This window comes from Zootoca vivipara, chromosome 14 (assembly GCF_965207765.1).
Source record: "Zootoca vivipara chromosome 14, rZooViv2.hap1.1, whole genome shotgun sequence".
Classification (NCBI taxonomy): Eukaryota; Metazoa; Chordata; class Lepidosauria; order Squamata; family Lacertidae; genus Zootoca; species Zootoca vivipara.
In genome coordinates, this window is record NC_142597.1 from 13,697,380 (window position 1) to 13,718,091 (window position 20,712).

Below are 20,712 nucleotides of genomic sequence, written 5' to 3' on the forward strand. Positions count from 1 at the left end.
ATGTTTGATTATTTATCGTGTTTTTAATATTCTGTTGGCAGCTGCCCAGAGTGGCTAGGGAAACCCAGCTGGATGGGAGGAGTATAAATAATAAATTCTTCTTCTTCTTCTTCTTCTTCTTCTTCTTCTTCTTCTTCTTCTTCTTCTTCTTCTTCTTCTTCTTCTTCTTCTTCTTCTGAAAACTAAGCATCTTATACAGTATGTTGCTTCACTCACCATTGCATCTAACTCTAACCTCCATTGGTACATGGTCCTCCGGAAAGTTGTCTGTCAGTGAATGTGGCCCTCAGACTGACAAAGATTCCCCACCTGGGCTGCATTCTGAACCAAATGAAGATTCTGGAAACTCTTCTAAGGAAAACTTTTGTAGAGCACATTACAATAGTCCACTGAGACATTGAGATGTAGCCAAGGCAAAGTGTCGCTATGACCATTTACTGATTACATTTCTGTAGAAACACGGTTCTCTTACCTCTTCTTCCAGACTTCAGGGACTAATGACGTGTGAGGTGCAAACATGCACACCAGTGCCATGATACCATTTATTTTAAGAAAAATCACTTGGGGTGTAAAGAATTGAGAGCAGAAAAGTGGCATTGTGTGTGAGTATGTGGGTATTTGATGATGGTAGGGGGCGATCAACTCTTTCCCCAGAAAATTGGGCCAGAAGCAAAGGAGTACTTCTGGATGAGATTTTGCAGTCATTCCTGAGTTACTTTCAAGACAGGTTTAGAAAATGAGTTTGATAATGAAGATGGAGAACAAGACAGAAAGCAAACCATCTGGGCCCGGGCAAAAGAATTCCTCTCCCGCCAAGATCAGAAGTAGTTCAAGGCAAGGCAAAGCAGCCACAGATGGTGGAAAGTGTGGAGGCAACAGACCGAGGAACAAAACAAAATGAACATATTATATGGTGCAGATATTGGCATGGTATTATATGTCAAAGTGCCCTGGAGTTTTGATTTCATCCTATTGTGGGATACGGGAGGGAAGTGGGTGCAATTGACTCTGATCTCAAAAAGGGCTAGAAATCTCACATGTATGCACAAGGTCTATGATGTTCTACAGTATAAGCATTGGACAAGGTGGAAGGAAGGTGGCCATATTTGAGACCTGGGGTGGAATTTAATGTAGTGCTAAGAATTCCTTTCCATCAGTGCAAGCATTTCTGCTTGCCAAATGGAATGATCTCCTTTCTCCTCACCCTATGTGCCCCTCTAGGCATCCTCCTGAGCCTACAGAGCAGATTTGAGGGAGGCATGGGGGGGGGGAAGCCCTGTTGCACTAATGATAATGAATGTACCTTACAGGACTGATGGGATGATATATTGGGCTTCCTTTGAAGACTTGGAAACTTCAGTTGGCATAGTTTAAAGGCCTAACAGCCTATATTTCCATGCTTTACTTGGCTGCATATTTTGTGACTTTCAATTTCTGCTGGGGTTCTCTCACCAAAGTGTCCTTACCCCAAACCTGGATCTTCATATCTAGAGAAATCACACACACACAGGCAAAAGGAGGCTCGGGGTACTTGCAGCCACTAACTTGTGGGACTCCCTCCCTGCAGTGGTGGATCTGGCATCTTCCTCATACAGCTTCCTGCAAATACTGAAGATGCATCTCTTTCCCCTGGTTTTTGACACTTGAGGTATACGTATATTTTTAAGATGCACTTCAGCAGATACCAAGGTGTAGCGGACAGAGCAACTCTTATTGCCTATTATGTTATATCAGATGCAGAAGACCATGTACAAATGCCAGGGAATGCATTTATCCCAAAAGAAGCCAAGGAGATGGGGAGTTTGAGTGATACCCATCAAGCGATTTTTAAAGAAAACTTTTGGAAACCAAAATGCCCTCACAGAATTGCCTGCAAAACCTTTTTACACTGAGGTTTTGATAGCAGTAAATAACTCTACGTGTTGTGGTATCTCGGTCTCCCTCACCACTGGTTCTTGGCTGACCCGCTAATGAAAACCTCTTTGCTTCAAGATAAGCATGCCTCATATCTTATTGATCTTATAAGGACCATATGCTAGCTGAGCCAGGTGGGGGCAGCTAACTTGGCTGCATTTGGTGAGGTTGCGCACTTGTGAGCAGACAAATCTAAGGAGAAGCCTGAATCTGGTTTTGCAAGACGGCAGATGTTGTGCTGCTAAGTGCCAATATTTATTTTACAAAAACGTTTGCCGCAGATGTGAAGCTCGCAGCATGAGCTTCCTTTTGGCTACATGGGGGTGGGATGTATAACAAAGATGAAGCTCGTGGGCAAAAAGTAACTCATCTACCCACGGCAATTCTTAAACCTGATTTTGAAGGTGGTGGGTGAAGACTCTACTCTTTAGAGTGGCAAGGGGCAGCTTTATTTGAAAACAGGAACTTGCACACTGTGTTCCAGGGAACCCCAGGGATGCTCAGTAAGAAGATCAGCAATGCTGAGCATGTTTTCCTGAAGGACGTTGTCATCTGGAGTTCTAAGCCATAGCAGAAAGTGTCCTAGGGGGTGCTTCCAGTCCATTCAAGGCAATGAGGAGGTCCAATTTGCAGGGCTGGCTCTAGGTTGGAGTGGATCCTTGGTGAATGCCATCTGATTGGCCTTCTGTGTCAGTGGAGATCAGGTAACAGACTTACCTTGCAGCACTCTCCATAGTGCTCCTAATGTAGCATCACTCTGGTAGGATGGGGGAAAGTTAAAACAGCAGCACTGGGCAACAGCGAGGGTTTCTGCTACAGCAAAGCGCCCTGAGCAAAGCAGGAGTGTTTCGCCTTGGGGGGTGGGGGTGGAGCCAGAGCAATAGTTTCCTGATAGCAGCATCATTCTTGGGATGCGGAGACATGAGACAATGGCAAGAGTGGGGCTTCACAGGTGCACCAGTGGAGTCAATCTTGTGCTCCCATGTGGCCTTGTTCTCTCTGTCCCCCCTCTCTCCCCCTGGTAAGCTGCAGTGACTCTACTTCACCAGGCAAGCCTCTCCAACAGGCACAGGGAGCATTTTTATGACAAGCCCTCACTATCTGCACTTTCTGGAATCAATTGAATACGTTTTTGTTCAGATAAGCTTTCCCAGGAGGTTGAGTAGTTGTCTGCCATGGGTTTCTACTTGGCATTCTTTTAACATTCATCTGCTGTTGTTTTTAATGGTTTTTATAGCATTTTGTCCAGTCGGACACGACTGGACCTGATGGTCAGGGGCCCCTTTACCTTTACAGCATTTTGTACATTGCCTTGAGACAAATGTGGAAGGCAATGGTTAAATGAGGAAATAAATAAACAAATTATTAAATATTGTTACAGAAGAAACTAGTGCTAGATTCAGTGCCTGATGGGTTTAAGCCATTTTTTTCTCATTCTTTTGCACTGCAGCTAATGATTTCTTTTTTTGCACCTAGATCATCTCCACAGAGACCTAATCTATGAAATAAATTAAGATGTTTCCATTTTCAGTACATATGATGGTTGGTTTTGTCCATGCTCGTTCTCAGTGATCCACACAGCAGGACCAGAAGCCACTCAATGCTCTTCAGAAAGTCATTTCAGTACATGAGGGAGCTTTCAGGAACCTGACAGGTGAGTCTAAAGCCTCGTGTGCTTTTCTACAGCTTTCTGGGAGCTTTGTTGCAATACATAATATCAGCCTCAGTCAGAGATGAAACTCTTTAGCGCCATGAGCTCGTCCATGGTGCCAAGAGACTCCTATGATCTCTCCACTGAGAGCTCTGAAATGAGGTGGGGCCTGCTGTTGACAAAACTGTAAAGCTGTCAGTGCTACTGTAATTTGTCAGATTTAGCTGGTGCTAAATCACTCAGGTTCAAGCTATTCTGCACAAGCAAGCCTTCCATCTTCTTTGGCTGTAGGACATTTATCCTCCGGCTTGTGCAATTAAGAAGCGAATTAAATCCTTCAAAGGCTCGTCCCAGCGTTTCCATTCTACCACCCATCAGGGAATGACATAACATGTCCCTGGAGGGAATTTATCGCAAGAGACGCACACGTGCATTTGAGAGGTTGACTAGGTCCAGCTTGCAACATAAATTCAGAGTGTCACTTTGTTTTAAACATCCAGGGATTCAGAATATATCTACCTAATGCAGCCGTGAAGCCGAGTCTAACACTTTCTCTGTAGGAAGATAGAATCATAGAATGGTAGAGTTGGAAGGGGACCCCCAAAGGTCCTCCACTCCACCTGCCTGCAACGCAGAAATCTCAGCTAAAGCATCACCTACGTTCCTATCTGAAGAAGTGTGCATGCACACGGAAGCTTATACCTAAAACTACTCAGTTGGTCTCTAAGGTGCTACATTATAATTTTTAAATTCTTTTGGAAGAATTCTTTTGGAAGATTTTCTTAGAGCATATAACGTTTTTGAAGACTTGATTCTTTAAAGGGAGTTTTTAGGTTTTTAATAAGAGTCTTTTTAGCTATCTTTTTAAAGAATTGTTTTAATTAGTTTTGACTTTCTCTCAAATTTCTTACATGCGTGCAGAGACTTACTTTTCCTTCCCCAGGGGCATGTTTATTTGGATCTATAGCTTTAGAATCTGAGTGTGGGTCCAAGACTAGGGAGCTATTGGTAACTTGCACTCTCAAGCCATAACTTCATGATGGAGCATCTGCTTTGTACACAGAAGGTCCCAGGTTCAATCCCTGGCATCTTCAGGTAGGGTGGAGAAGGTCCCCTGCCTTGAACTCTTCAGAGCTGCTTCCAGTCAGCACAGACAAATGGGCCATTGGTCTGATTCAGTATAAGGCAGCTTCCAGTGTTCTTCAGGTATAGATGGGAATAGGGGTGCATTGGCTTCAGCAATTGGCAGGCAGCACAAGGTCTCTGGATTGGCCAAGCCTAGCATGTTCACTGTGAGCCTAGCGGTAAAGAACAAGCCACAACAAGATGCCAGGAGCCATAAGTCAGAGCCAAAGAACACATCAAAGCACTTCAGAGCCAGCAAGGCTGACCACTGTTGCTCAGGAAGAGTCCGAGCTCAAACAGAAAACCCTTTATAGTCCTTCCTATTCAGAGGTGAATGGCAAGCAGGGGTAGGCAGCTCCACTCTAGAGCGTGAGAAGACTTCTCCATATGGGGCAGCTCACTGTGAGCTGTAGATTCCCAGTTCTGTTCCAAGCAATCTTTATTTCTTCTGACCAACAGAGCCACACCTTCTCATCAGGAGCTGGTGAACTCTGTGTAAGTGTCCTGCAGTTCCTGTGAATCATGGAATTGCAGGTGGGTGCCTCTTTAATAAAGAACATTCCAAACTGATGTGGTCCACCCAGGCTGACCACTCAGGCTGACCACTGAAATCCTTCTAGGGCTGGTGAGAAGTGCAGCTTGGGGAAAGCAGCTGTGGCCTGGGCAGCAGGTGTGGCCTATGGAAGGCCAGATGATGTCAGGGACTGGACTGTGGGGGGGGGGGGCGAGACTGAGGAGGAATGGTGGGGACTCCCCCACCTCCTGAAACTTCAGGAGAAGAGGAAGGCAGTATTGAATTCCCCAGTGGTTTGAGGAAGGTCACAGCTCAGAAACAGGTGAACAGAAGGGTTGGGAGGTGTTGGGAGAAGGGGGAGCCAGAGCCAGAGCAGCCAGCTGACACATTACACTGGAGAGCATTTCTGACCCAACCCCTCTCCCAGAACTCGACATGCATTGAAAGTGGAAGAGCGAAGGACTCAGAGACAATTAGCCCCTGGTGGCCACCATAAAGGGAAGTGCTGTTGCTAGGGAGGGAGTGAAGCTCAGTTGGAGCAACGCCATTATTGTAGAGACAACATTCTTTTGTCTCTCTCAGTCAAAACTGAATAAATTATGTGGTAAGAGCTCTTTCGGTTATCTGCCTTTTTGACTGCCCACGGGGGAGGGCTCATAATCCCCCCAAAGTCTTGATAGAGCCTTGACAGACAGAGGGGCCTGGGGGGCTGCATTTGGCCCCGAGGTTCCCCAATCCTGATTTAGGCCCCCTCTGCAGTGCATGCTTCAGGTACATATCCTCCAATGGTCCCAAATTTGCTGGGACAGTCCTGTAATTCCTAAAGCTGCTGTGGCTTCTGACTCAATGCCAGGGTGCCCCAATTTATCCCGGCCAGCTGGGTTTTGTTTTGCTTGATTGTTTTTGTTTGTGTTTATTAGCCTGTTCTTGAGCATGCCTTTGTCCCATCTCAGGCTCCTTCTCTTTATGGTCATGGCCCCTGAGACCACTAGACCAGAGGAGATGAGGAGTTGATGGCTTCTGTAATGGCCATATGTTGCCCCTTAAAAGTTGTGCCCACCTTACATATGATGTACAGAAGAAGAGAAGGATCGCTTCCTGGAGCTTGCAGTCTGAAATGTGTTGGCTGTATGCCTCTGGGTACCGGTTGCTGGGTACCAGTGCTGTTTCACTCAGGTTCTCCTTGCAGGCTTTCCATGGCCATCTGGTTGGCCATCATAACTGCCAAGTACCCCATGGAGAAATCCAGGATCGGCAGCCGTGCGACACCAGAAGTTGCGTAGACGCAACTTCCGGTGTTGCTTTGCCCATCTATGGGCACCGAAAATGGCCGGCGCTGGTGCCAGAAGTCGCGTCTACACATGTCCGGAAGTGCGTAGATGCAACTTCCGGTGTCGCTTTGCCCATCTATGGGCACCCGAAAATGGCTGGCGCCGGAAGTCACATCTACGCATGCGCGGAAGTGCGCAGACACAACTTCCAGTGTCGGCGCTGGCATTTTTTGGTGCCCATAGATGAGCAAAGCGACACCGGAAGTTGCATCTACACACTTCCGGATATGTGTAGATGCGACTTTCGGCGTCGACCATTTTCTGGTGCCCATAGATGGGCAAAGCAGCACCAGAAAAATGGCTGCCGACAGGAACAAAAATAAGGGAAATTAACGGGAGAGGAGCTGGAACGGGAGACCTCCGGGAAACGGTAAGGAAAAACGGGGGTTTCCCGGGAAATACGGGGTACTTGGCAGCTATGTTGGTCATTGAAAAAAAGGATGTTGGCATAGGTAAGCCTTGGGCTTAATCTAGCAGAGCTCTTCTTATGTACTTATGACTGTAATGAGTGTCCTTAGAAGCCACATCTTGTGCAGGGAAATGCTATCTCCTTTGACCCTTCTGCATTCCAAGAATGTACATGCATTTCAAATATCTTTACTCCCCCACCCCCTGGAATCTATATAGCTTTCCTAGTTGTATGGAACAGCTGCCTGTTGATTGCTCCTTGCAATAGAGTACCAAAAGATGCCTGTAAACTGAGAGTCATTCCTGATTAAGAAACTGCTCGTCCCAAATGACTCCTCTCTGCCATGCTCAAGAATGCTTTTTTTTTTTTTGCAGATATTAAAACACATCTTAAAACTTTGGTACAAAATGGGCACTTGTGCCAAAAAATGACCTCAGGCTGTATTTCTGAGGTTTTACTATTTTAAATAGTTGTGTGTACGTGAGTGTGTGTGTATATGTAACAACCAGCTGGAGTTCTTTCAGTAAGTGAAGAAATATATGCTCATTTGTACCAAATATGGCATCTAATGTGGTCATGATTCATTTAGGGGGCCCACAATTAGCAAAGCAGCACTTCCTATCCTGATTTAGAAATACAGAATAAGAAAAGAAATGACCTCCACTTTGGGGAGGGGGCTGGCAGGGGGGCTGGCCTTTTCAGCCGGGCCTCATGCTTCCCTGTAACAGAGCCAAGTCAACATGGAATTTCTAGCCTCCATAAAAGGAGAGGCAGGGAGCTTTCGGAGGGGTTGAAGAGCCTGAAAATGGAATTGGCTGCTGCTAATTCTCACTTTCAACAGTTGGTTATTATGTGTGGGCTTCCACTTTGCCTTGGATCTTGACCAAAGAAAGCACAAACTCTCAAAGTGTTGCTTACAGAACCATAGATCATTAAAGAAGGTGAGTGTTCTGCTGCGTGTAGAGTCTATGCGAGGGGCTTGCTGCATATACCCTCACTGCTCTCGTTTCTTTTCTTGGTGTGCATGTGCACAAATGCTTACACACACACACACACACACACACACACACACACACACACCAATTGATGGGCTGACATTTGCACATGCAGCATGACTTGATATTGGTAAGCAAGGGACAAAAAAGAGGGTGAAAGGGTTATATAAGAGAGCTGCCTGTCTTCTTCTGCACTCAGTCCTATGGGAAACCCAAGACCCAACATCAGGTTGCAGGGGGCGATCCTAGCCCTGGAACCCAGCCAATAAGGTACCAGTAAACCTGGGAAGTTTGATGTCACAGGAAAGTGGGTTGGCAAAGGGGGGTAGGTGTGACTGGAATGCACAAGTCACTCACAGCTGGAAATGCCATTCCCCTGGGAGAGATAAACCAGCACAAACCCCTCCAGACCCATCCTTGGATGAAATTGATTTGCATTTTATTTGAACTAATGCTCTTTCAATGGCCTGGTTAAACAGCATTTTGGCTCCAAGCATCCACAGGCTTCCTCTTAGGCATCCTATCCCATTGCATCATTGGTGCAGCAGTGCTCTATATTTAGGGAAGACTGGAAGGCAGTAAAGGGGAGTGCTAGGTTCGTATGATAAAGATACATCTTTTACCCACCACAGGGAACATTACTTCCCTCCCTATACTGAAACACTCTTGTAAAATTACACTTTAGCTAGACAAGATTTGCAACGCCCCTTGCATAGTGATTCCAAAGCACTGGTAATCAGCTAATTACAAAGCTTTTTTCATCCAAGCCCTGCCTTTATCTGCCCCTCACTTACACCATAGATGACATCAAATGTACGGCAGATTGATATGGCATTGCCAAAACAACCTTACGGGCCAAATAGTGGGGCCTAATTAGTCCCATGGGCTGCAGGCTCCCTACCCCCAAGCTAGAGCTCCAGTTCCACAGAGGCCCAACTCGATAGCGTTCTTAGTCTAAGGGTTAATCCTGCTAAGATTATCAAACTGGCAAATCAAACTTGTAGAAACAAAGAGATTTACTGGTGGACTGGGATGAGCACAGGGAGAAGGAACACCCTGGGGCACCTGTAGCAGCAAAACTGTTTGCCTTCATAAGCCCCACCTGCAATAAAACATGTCTTTCCCATATCAACCTCTACAGCCACAGCTGGCGCTGCAACTCTCTAATGCTTTGACTTTACCTGCAAAGGCACACTCTTCCAAAGGTCTCCTGAGACACACAGAAGCCAACAAATGGTTGAGGTACAGTTTATGGATCCGAGGGAGGAAATGCTTAGCTGTTCTTCCAAAGTAGCTCTTGCTCTGCTAATGGGACTAGGTCTGTGTTATGCCAATAAATTGCACTGAAGATGGTCACATGTCATGCAAAGATGTGGACATAAGCTCATCTCTTTCTTCCTCCTGTCCAAGGCTGAAATCCAGACAGATGCCCCCTGATTCCATAGTACCTTTCAGAGATCTCAATGTTTAATGAGGCAGCTGGTGATGAGTAGGGATTGGAGAGAGATTCAATTCAGTTCACATTTTAATACCATCTCCCCTCATTTGTATTTTCAGAAACTATCAAATTTAAACACTTTCATCTTTTGAAATTTCTGGATTGCTTTGAATTTTGCAATGCGGTTCCCCAGCCAAGTTACGTAAACAAAAATGCATATACAAAGATAAAATGTGCATATAATTGCATATATTAGTGAACATGCATCATATTGGGGGAAGTTCGTTTTGGAAATATATGTATGTTAGGAGGAATTGTATATAAACATTTATATTAGGGGACATCCTGATGAAGGCTTTTAAAAATCATAAACTGAAGTAGAAACATGCTAAATGGAAGAATGGAAAATTGAGAATATGAAAGAAGCTGAAATTGTCAGGTTCACCCTAGTGAATTGTCAGGTTCATCACCCTAGTGATGAGTGAGCTTGACACTAATAAAACTAATAAAACAGGTATAGGAGGATTTAGGTCTGATTTTCATAAATCTATTCCCCAAACAAATATGGAAGACAAAAATAGGAAGCACTTGAAATAGCAAAGGCCCTCATTATTTGAAAATGTACGAAGTAATGAAACACAGTTCCATATATAAATGTGAATAGCTGCTCTTGATGAGAGCCAGGGAAAGGGGAAGAGGGTGGAGGGTGTCAGTCGTTGGGCTATCCCTGCAAAATGCCTTCCAGACATTGGTGTGGCCTGGTTCTGAAGCACCTGGCTATTTGGAGTCTCACCCAACAAAAGGGTGTTGGAAATTAAAGGTGTTTCTAGAAACTGAAATAATATTGGAATTTCCCTCCCTTAAACACCACCAAACTTTTGCCATAAGAAAGAGGGGGGGGGGTTAAATGGTTGCATTCCAGCAATATGCAACCAACATTTGACAGTGGGAAATGGACAAATTGGGCTGAATCCAATGTCACACTTGGGAACCCATTCCGTTAGCACAAGGATTTCCACTTGCGCAACAGAACCTGCCCCGCTCTCCTCCATCTGCACACCCTCTGAATCTGTTCTGGGAGCTCCCCAACCATCTGGAGCATATCGAGGGATGGGATAGGGTGTGGGCAGGGGAAAGAGAGGTGGAAAGTCCCATTGCATAAGTGTAAGTCTGTGCGCTAATGGAACAAGTGCATGGGGTACAGCAACAACTGGCCGAAAAAGGCAAGCTGCATCTTTTTGTTTCTTTGGAAACCAAATGGAAGTATGGGGGCCTGGTGATGAATGGCGTTGAGTGGAATGTCACAACACATGTCAAAGAACCCGCCCACACAATGCGCTTTGATGCGCCCCAGTTGGGCAACATGCAATTTTATATTGGGTTTCCTTCCCTTATCAGGGGCATGGCAGGAGAGGAATGGGGCAAGGGGTGATTTACACCTCTTCCAATCCTCCTTCAGCTTTGTCATGTGACCTGGCAACCTAAAGGAAAGGTTGTATAAGTCAAACTCTGTTTTAAGGGCCCCAGTTCTGAATGGAGTTCGGAACAGGGCTCACTTATACTAACTTAGCTTAAAGATCTAAGTCCTGCTGGCTTCCTATAACCAGGATCCCTTTGTCGGAATGTCAAAACTTGAGATGCACTAGAAATTTGATGACATTCAGTTTCTAGTGGTTAGACAATGTTGTGCCAGGTGAAATAGGCAGAGCTGGCAGAGAGAAACTCGCTACCCACAAGCAGAAACCTGCACACATAATAAGCAAGGACATCTTTCAACCCAAGTTAAGCCATGTTGCAACCTGCTTGTTTATTTAAGAAGTCCAAGAGATTTTGGCAGGATTAACTTTGAAGTAAGTAAGATTAGGATCAGAGCTTGAAATTGAATGAGAGAAGCAAGTATCCCCTAAGATGCCCTTAGAAAACCAGAGGATTTGAAAGTGCTGATCTTGGTCTGGATAATGACATAAAATACTTACAAACTAGTCAATGTAAGATAACCCCAGCTTGAATACATTTTGATAGCTTTAGTCATAGAATCATAGAATTGTAGAGCTGGAAGGGACTCTGAGGCCCATTGAGTCCAACTCCCCACAATGCAGAAATCTCAACTAAAGCATGCATGACAGAATGCTTTAGAATGAATGGCAACCTGAAGAGAGTCAGTCATCAAGGGTACAATAATTGAGCACAGTCAAACCAAACGATGTGCATTTGTGCATGTGAAACAGGCCTTGGGACTGGAAGTTAAATGTGAGAATTAGAACCCCGCTGAAAAGCACTGTCATTTGAGATGTTAGGAAAAGTCCCACCTGTGGTGTTAGATCTGCGACTGAACATTCACACAAAGCAGTCAACACTTCGTGTTTCAGTCATTCATAATAAGCAGACATGTGTGTCTGAGCACTGCATTTTGAACCTCGTCTGCTGAATTCCAGCTCCATGCAGGTGTTGTCTTTGAAGGGTTCTGAGCTATACAGCTCCTTGGCAGGACTCTTAAGGTGGTTGCAGCAAGGTTTCTGCTAAGCCAATTGAGAAGGAGAAGAAGGATGAGTCTGGAGACTGGTGAAGGTTGTAGTTATGGATAGGCTGAATGCCTATGAATACCAGTCACTGGGAACTGCAAGTTGGGAGAGTGCTGTTGCTCTCTTGCCCTGCTTGTGGACCTCCCATAAGCATCTGATTAGCCACGTGAGAAGAGATTGCTAGGCTAGATGGGCCTTTGGCTTGATCTACTAGGGCTCTTCTCATGTTCTTAGCGATTTCACTGTGCCTGCCTTATGTTTGGAGTGGGATGATGATAAGAGGCCAATGTTTTGAAGTAATCACAGAATATGTCCTATTGATTTAAGATCTGTTTCCTTTTTTACAAGGTCTCCTCAATTCCTCTTTATAAACCAATTGTTTCAATTGCAAATAAACGTCTCCATCATCTCCTAAATCAAAAATCCGTTGAGACCAAAGAAAAAGCCCCCTCCCTCCAAATTAAAAATAAATCTTGCCTGCAGTTTTTGTTGGAGTGGGTTTTTTTTTACAAGTGCCTGAGTTTTTCTTAACTGCTTTCTCTTCATAGACTCCTTCACATTTCCCCCTTTATTAACATGGCATCTTTCCCAAAGCCTTTTATGACGCCGGGTGTGTTTTCACTTATTGCATTGATTTGGATTTGATAGTTTCTGTCCCCATGAAAAAAAACCCTGGTAATATTATTAAAGTTGTTCTTTAAAGAAGAAGAAGAGGGGGAAAAAACCTTCTGTATTATTTGCCAAAGGGAAAGTGTATTTGCTATTTTTGCCCTAGTTTCCAGTAAGTTCCCATTCAGAAATGCCACATTCTTCCACTTCAATTAAGTATTTTTATTTGCGTTTCAAAGAGATCACCAGAATGGGTTGGTGGCTGGTGGAGGAACCAAAGGCAAAGACCCGCCACAATATTGGGTGGCTGTTGAAGCAAAATGGTGTCATATTTATTAGTTACATTAAAAAAACTCCACCCTTCCAGGGGCAGATGGTACCCATTGGGGTGGTGGGGCAGAAGCCCGAATGGTAGGTGGAGTCCAAGCAAAGGATAAGCAGAGCAAGAGTCAGCTACAGGCAGAGCCAGCTAATTCTAGCCTTCATCTCCATCCTCTTCCTTGCTAGGTTCTACAAGGGCAATCCTGAGACCAAGGAGGGAGAGGAAGCTGGCAGGCAGGGCTACCTGCTTGGACTGGATGTAAGGACACATGCAGGTGGGTGCTGGCAGACTGAAGTTGGTGGGGTGTGCCCCATTTGTCCTAATAGACTAGCCTTCACTATCCCCTTCCTCATCAGAGATGACTGAAATATACTGAAATATTTCAGGGTGACTGAAATATATTCGGAGTCGAGAGTGAATTTCATGCTCTTTATTCAGCTTGTAGTAGCAATAGAGGAAGAAGAGAAGAATGGCTCTTTCCCCCAAAACGTCTGCTTATATACATTATTTACACAATGGGCCTTGCATGATTGGCTACTTCAGAGCTGCACCTGTGGGCCAATCAGGTTGCGGATTGACTTCTGCCAGCAGCCTGATTGGCTGCTCCTGCAGGCCAATCAGGGTGCTGATTCACTTCCACCTGGAGCTGGATTGGGTGGCTCCTGCAGACCAATCCGACTGCTGCATTCTGGATCCTTTGTTCTAGGATTCAGCTCAGTACATAACAGTGACATTCATATTTCTCACCCATGGGCAAAGATGGGCCAGATTCAATGGCCCACTGACACCAGTCTCCCAGTGGCTAACCCAGATGGCTGTGGGAAGACCACAAGCAACAGTCCGTAGCGAGCCAGGGACCATGAATCAAAGGACATGAGCCAGGCCCAAAGAGAAAGTCCAGTAGTTGTGTGGTGGAACTGCCCTCCCGACACAGGCATCTTTGCTGCTTACCTGGACAGGGCTGAGGCAGGGCAGTGGTCCCACTGGGGCAGAATGTGGCCCCAATCTCATCCCATCATCCTTGCTCTTCCTTCTCACATTTTAAAAATCTTTAAACCAGACTTGGAGCAGAGAGCTGTGGCTCGGTGGTAGAGCTCATGGTTTGCATGCAGAAGGTCCCAGGTTCAATCCCCAACATCTCTAGGTAGAGATGGAAAAGACTTCTGCCTGAAGTCTGAGAGCTGCTGACAGTCAGTGTAGGCAGTACTAAGATAGATGGATCTGACTTGGTTTAAGGCAGCTTCCAATGCTCCTAACCCTTCAAACAGAGTGCAGTGTAGGGCATGTGGCCACCTTACAGCAGGCTTATTTCCCTGTTGCAGAATGTGCCCAAACTCAGACAACACCTAGACCGAGCCCTTGTGGGCATTAGGAGTTCAGCTCTGCTGAGGCGACGTTTCCCAGCAGTGATTTCAGCTAGCCAGGGCTGCATACCTAGCCTAGGATTCCACCCTCGTTGCCAGTGAAGTGTAGGTGCATTCACACGAGGCAAGACACAGCGATAACAGCAAGAACCTTCATTGAACTACATAATTGGGAAACAGAGGAAAAGCAACTGCTTATATACATTCCTGAAAGCCTGGGCCACTCCCACTCCCAACGTGATTGGCTGTCTAAACTTCCATGCTGCGAATCACAACTCAGAGCTCAAGGGCCAACGGGAGAGGCCCAAATCCTGAAATGTTCTGTGATTGGACATCATGTATTGAATCAGAACACAGTAGCTCAGAATCGTTAGTCCAGACTCAATCTCAGGGAAACACAGACCACTGAATACATAACATAGGACATAGAATTGTTCAGCATTTGTATTGCTTTCTTATCTCGTCTCTGGGATTGTGGCAAATAGCTGTTCCAAAGCATGCTGGAATGCCCTCCGCCATTATCCCATGAACCATTTCGCAAGAAGGTGCAAAAGTCAGAGGACAAATACTTGGCTAGCCAGTAGTATCATAATCACCATTCCTTTGTCCTCCCAGCTCCACACCCCATTTCCCACAGAAATTGATCAGGACCGTATGCAAGCTGCCTTATACTCGGGCAACTTTCACACCATACATTTCAGGCACTGCGAGTTCACTTTAAGCAGGGATGGTGTCTCCGAAAGAATTCTGGAAAGTGCAGCTTGTTAAGGCTGGTGAGAATTGTTAGGAGACCCCTATTCCCTCCCCAGAACTACAATTCCCAGAGTGATTTAACAATCACTCTGGGCAGTGGCATAGCGTTGGTTGCTGCTGCACGGGGCGGGAGGGCGCCAGCTCAGCCCTCACTGCCTACACCACTGGAGTGGCCCCACTTCCACTGGAGCAAAGTGGGGCCATGGTGAGCTGCCTGTCCACCCACACAGGGGGGAGCCCAGCCAAATGATGCAGCCCTTGGAGGGAGGAGAGGAGCACCAGGTCAAGTTGTGCTGGGGTCGCCTGTCTGGGGGCACGTGGCTTGCACCCCCTCAAAAAACTGTGTGCCCGGGGCCATGCCCCCCTTGGCACCTCTCACGCTATGCTCTGGGAGCTGTGAGGGGAGTAGGGGTCTCCTAACAGCTCTCAGCACATTTAACAAACCACAGCTCCCAGAATTCCTTGGGGGAAGCACTGACTGTTTACAGTGGTATCATTGTACTTTCAGCGGATGGTGGGGATGTAGCCTTGGTCCATCTTGTTCAATATAGTCTCTACACTGATTGGCAGTGGCTCCCCAGAATTACAGATGGGAGTTTTCCCCCTTCTGCCTGGATATTCTGGATATTGGACCACGGACCTTCTGTGTGCATAGCACATGCTCCCTCACTAAACTTTCCCATTGGCAGGGGTGAAGCCTCTTTCAGGTGTGAGGACTCGAAGGTTATATGGAATTTCCACATGTCAAGAGGTCAAGGAACAGTTCAAAATGCAGCTGAGCTGTTGTAACTCTTGTCAGGCTTTCAACATCTGGGCTGCACATGGGCCTCGCCATGTCAGCGCCAGACCCTGCCTTCCAGATGGGAGAAAGAATGAAGTGCTGAGATTTTATTTAAAAGCCTCCTTAAAGGTCAAATTTACATGACTCACGATCACAGGAAAGAGGAGTAGGAGATGACACATTTTTCCATGGATCCTATCTTCTTCTGGAGGGTTTCCTGGCATTCTTCAGCAATATTAAACAGTCAGTTGTGACAATCAGAAAAGGACTTCCTTTCTAGGGCATCGGCCAAGAGGAGCACCATTCAATGTTTGAGAGTGTGGAGTGTGGGGGCAGAGCAAAATAAAAAATAACAAAATGTTAAAGGGCAAGAGCCAGTCTTAAAATCAGATTCAAGGGCTAGTGTTTTTCGATGAGTTCAAGACTGACAGAGCAATGCTGGAGGAATCAAAGGGGGATGAGCTGCCATGTCTAAAATCCTACTCCCCCCTTTCCTTTCAGAGGCATTTTTTTCTCATGCTGTGTTGAAGATTCCTCCTGTGTCTGTGTTTAACCATTCTCCCCCAATTAATGAGAAGAGAAACCACTTTTGGAAATTGCCAAAGAGGAGAGAAAATGTCGGTGAAATTCTCAAGGTTGGGGTGCAGGGCCTTTGTTGGACTTAACCTTACTTTAGAGGTGGCTTGAGGGTTGTTAGTGAAGGTACCTTATTTCATTCTATAAACGGCTGAGGATCTGTGTTGCATGCAGAATGGCCCCAGTTCAATCCCTGGCATCTCCAGGTAGGGCTTAGTCTGAGAGAGCCCTGCCTGAAATCCTGGAGAGTTGCTGCCTCTCAAGGTAGACAACACTGAGCTAGATGGACCATTGGCCTGGTTGGGTGTAAGGCAGCTTGCTATGTTTCTATGTACCCCACCAGTGATCTGCAGTGCTCAGCAGCTTTCCTGGGTGCCCACATTTCAATTACAGGAAGACGTCATGGGATGACTCCTCCCACGGGGCTTTCTCAGATCAGGAAGTGGGGGAGGGAGGCTGCAGAGTCCTAGATAAATGCTTGCTGGAAAGAAAACACACACCACTCTTGGCCACCTTGCAAATCCTAAGTATCCTGACCATGAGGCCAGGTTTTTTTTTTTTTTTTGGAAGCCTCAGAAAGGAAGGAAGAAATGTCTGAGATGATAGAAGGCAGATTTTGGCACAGTGCTAATTTATCCAGGACAAGTTTTCCCCCTCTTGCTTTGGGATCAATGCAAGAGAAATCAACTACACCAACTGCAGGTGCATTTTTACCCTTATTCAGGGTCTGTGCAGGCGGAATGAGAGGGGTTTGGATCCTGTAGATGCACAGCCTCTTCTGGCATGCCTCTGGCATATCGCTGGCACTCCCCAGCATGCCTCATTTGGACCCCCAACACTGGAGTACAGATAGATGTTGATAAAGCACGAGCTGCAGATCTTTCTGTAGTCATAGGCAGGAGGCTTGCAAGGTCAACCTGTCCCCTTCAACAGTGGACTTCTCTCCCTGCCATCAGAAAGGGAAATCTGAACCATCTGTCAGGTAATTGCTAGATTTAATGTATAGATCACTCTGAAACAATCTTGTTGGTTTGATGCTCATAGAAGTTGCATTTCTGTTATATTGACTGGGTTTAAATGAGGACTGTGAGCACCAAGGCCAGATTATTTATGAGGAGCAAGACTTTATCTGAAATACTCTCCTGATCCTGGCCAAAGCCACATTCCATTGGGCAGGGCACAGAATTAGTTTCCAGGACCTCCGGTTCAAAGCATTCTTCAGATAATCAGTGTCAGGTTGGATTTTCTGGCCAAGGGCCCCTGAAATTTCTGCTTCAGTCTGTCTTCTCTCTTCAGCTTTTCAATCCAAAGTAGTATCAGTGACCACATAGGCACTGCCAAAATGAGAGAGTAAACATACCCCCCTCCCAAAAGAAAGAGGGCAAATGAGGGCACAGAGATCCATAAAGTTTGCATGTACTACTTTCTATGTATAGGTGCAAATTTAGAAATAATGTTTGATATCCATTAGCCATAATCAGAGTAGACTTGTTGAAATCAAAGGGCTTCTCCAGTCTTGGGAATAAAATGAGCAGAAAATGTGGTTCCCAGCAGCTGGTATGTCTGCTTCAGGTATGTCTGCGGAGCAGGAAGAGATAATGGATTAAAAAAATAATAATGGATGCCTTGCTCTCAAAGATGTCTTGAGTTTAGGAGATGTTCCCATTTTTACTGCTGGGAATAAACTTTTAGTGGGAGAGCTGGTAGTTCAAACTCTTTTTTTAAAAAAAGTATTTATAATTTGAATTTTAGAAAGAGAACAAAACTTCATGAGACAAATGCACAAAAACCCAACTGAACCAAGGTTGGCATGGGATGTTACCTTCACAAGCAGAAATGATGAAACAGCTCATTCAGATATTTGTGATAAAATACAGACAGGAGAATACCGTCATAAGAAATGAGAGAACAAAGAGGTGTGGGGCGCATGACTTGCAAGATACACGGAAACATAAGCCCATAACTGAAAGCATCAAAGGCTGAAACCCTTTGTGCTCTCTTTCTTTTTAGGCAAAAGTAATCTGTAGAAGCATCACGAATGCTAAGAATGAACTTCTGTGTACAAAAGCAGTAAATACCTGGCATCATACAGACACAGGGGGTGTCTATACCACACTGTACTTGTAAACTCTCAGGGACATGGCAATGGACATGGCTGGACCAGAGAGATGTTTGGTCTGATGTCAGAAGGTGAACAATTGAATACATGCCTATTAAGTACAAGCCTCATTGTATAATTTTATGGCAAGAGCAGAATTCAGGTTGTGTGATCAAAGAACTAAGTCCCAGCAAGAAAGATGAGCTGCATGAACCCAATATCAGACATAAGAGGTTGCATTAAAACCATTCATGATTTTTTAAAAGAAAAATTACGAGTGACCTCCCTGCAAGAAATAATTGGGTGATCTGCTTACTGGTCCCACTCCATAACTCAGGGGTACCCAACCTGATGCCACCCAGATATTGTTGGACTACAAGCCCCATCAGCCTCAGTCAGAAGAGCCAGCAATCAGGATTGTCGGTAACCGTAGCCCGATCCTGCCGCACGATCCGTCACAACCGAACCACTTTAACAGACATGGCAAATCCTGGGAACAGGAAGTTTGTTAAGGGTTCTGCGAATTGTAGCTCTGGGAGTTCCTTAGCAAACCACAGTTGCCAGGTTTCTTTGGGGGGAAGCCATGGTATTCCATGGTGCTTTAAATGGATGATGTGGATGTCAGCTCACTTAATAAACTTAATAAGCAACTGGTCAATTTGCTTCTTTTCCACATCACATCCAGTGCTCACTATTGGAAGTGCAAAGGCTTGGGTAGGTATACCAAGACATTTTCTGCTCTTTGGGTTCATGTTTTAAGGCACATTTGGGAGTATGGGGAGCAATTTCCAGGAAAGGAGATGAAACAGATTTTCTCACAGTAACATTTTTTTAAAAACTCTATTAAAGCCATTTATACCCCACCTTGCATCAATGAGCCCAAGGTCGCTAGCAAACAACAATGTAAATTGAAACATCAACCTATTATTATTTTTCTTAATCAGTTTAGCAGTTTAACAGAGCAACCACAATAGACTAATTTAGCAGAGTATAATTATTAAAAATAAGGCAACCCCCCAAAAATATTTTAACCGCATCAATGAAAACCACTTTAAAAAATGTGTAATTTTTAATATAAGCATTTCAATGCACACTTTCCCCAATATACTCATTTTCTTACACATGTGTTACTTTGAGAACCACATCAGAAAATTTAGATACATTCCAAGGATTTACTGTGTTTCTTTTTAAAAATTGTTTTGGAAGTGTGAATTAAAATGCCAGCCAAATTGAAGTTCTTCCCATTCCTAGTTAGCACTCAACCACCTGAGCTCATTATTAGAGGGATTTTTAAAAAAAGATACATAGGTAGACAGATAAAACAAAAGGTATCAAGCTCTATCTCACAATTCTGGGCAGAAACCATCCCACCACACCAACCATTGTATTCCCACCCCCCTGCTGAACAAAGAGTACTTTTGGAAAGTCTGGCAAGAATTGCTTAAATCTATTTTAAAGCTGTATACATTAGACAATGGAATCTCTCTTTTTTTCCCTGGTTGCATACTTTATATATTTTGTGCAGCCTTATAAAGTTAAATTTATTCATTTTTTCCACTTTAAAATCCCTTTATATATATTTTAAAGCAATGGCAATGACACGCAAGGTGCCTTTTACAGCACAGCACCATGGAAAATATATTCCTAAGCAAGCAAGCAAGCTTTATTAATATTTGAATGCAGACATTTCAAATAAATTTCCTCTGACGGCATAGGCGATGTAGAATAATCTAACGTTTCTGCACAAGCCTTATGCACTGCAGGTTAGGTAAGAATAATATTGTGGCTTTAATTCCCCCCCTCTAACCAAGGAAATCAGAGGACACAGATCCACCACACCTCAATTCCCCCCCCCCTACGTGTCAGTGGAGCTTTGTTCAAAAGCACGGGGGGAGGGGGGTAGCTCAAAACGATTTATGCACCATCTGCTGCAAAGGTGACCCCAGAGAAACAAATGGGGACTTCTATTCATCCCTAACTTGGTGCATGACAAAGTTTCCTGGGCAGGATTATTAACAGTGGCTGTTCACAAGAGCAGTTCACAAAAAGCATACAGTAGGTGGCAAGGTCCTCTCTTCTTCCTGTTCAGGTGCTGTACTTAATTACATCACCAAGGCCCACCCCTAGGTCTCAGGATTGGGCTAGGGCAGGCATAGGCAACCTTGGCTCTCCAGATGTTATGGAACTACAACTCCCATGATCCCTGACCACTGGCCCTGTTAGCTAGGGATCATGGGAGTTGTAGTTCCAAAACATCTGGAGAGCCAAGGTTGCCTATGCCTGGGCTAGGGGAATACACCTGACCTGCAA

General features: G+C 45.1%; 1 long non-coding RNA gene across 1 annotated transcript; it reads left to right on the forward strand.

The window, feature by feature from the left end:
- Window positions 1–2,257: 2,257 nt before the first annotated feature.
- Window positions 2,258–19,058, forward strand: LOC148683490 (uncharacterized). Its single transcript, XR_015947013.1, has 4 exons — window positions 2,258–2,618; window positions 3,391–3,568; window positions 13,016–13,104; window positions 18,315–19,058. It is a non-coding gene; the product is annotated as an uncharacterized LOC148683490 (long non-coding RNA).
- The last annotated feature ends 1,654 nt before the right edge of the window (window positions 19,059–20,712 follow it).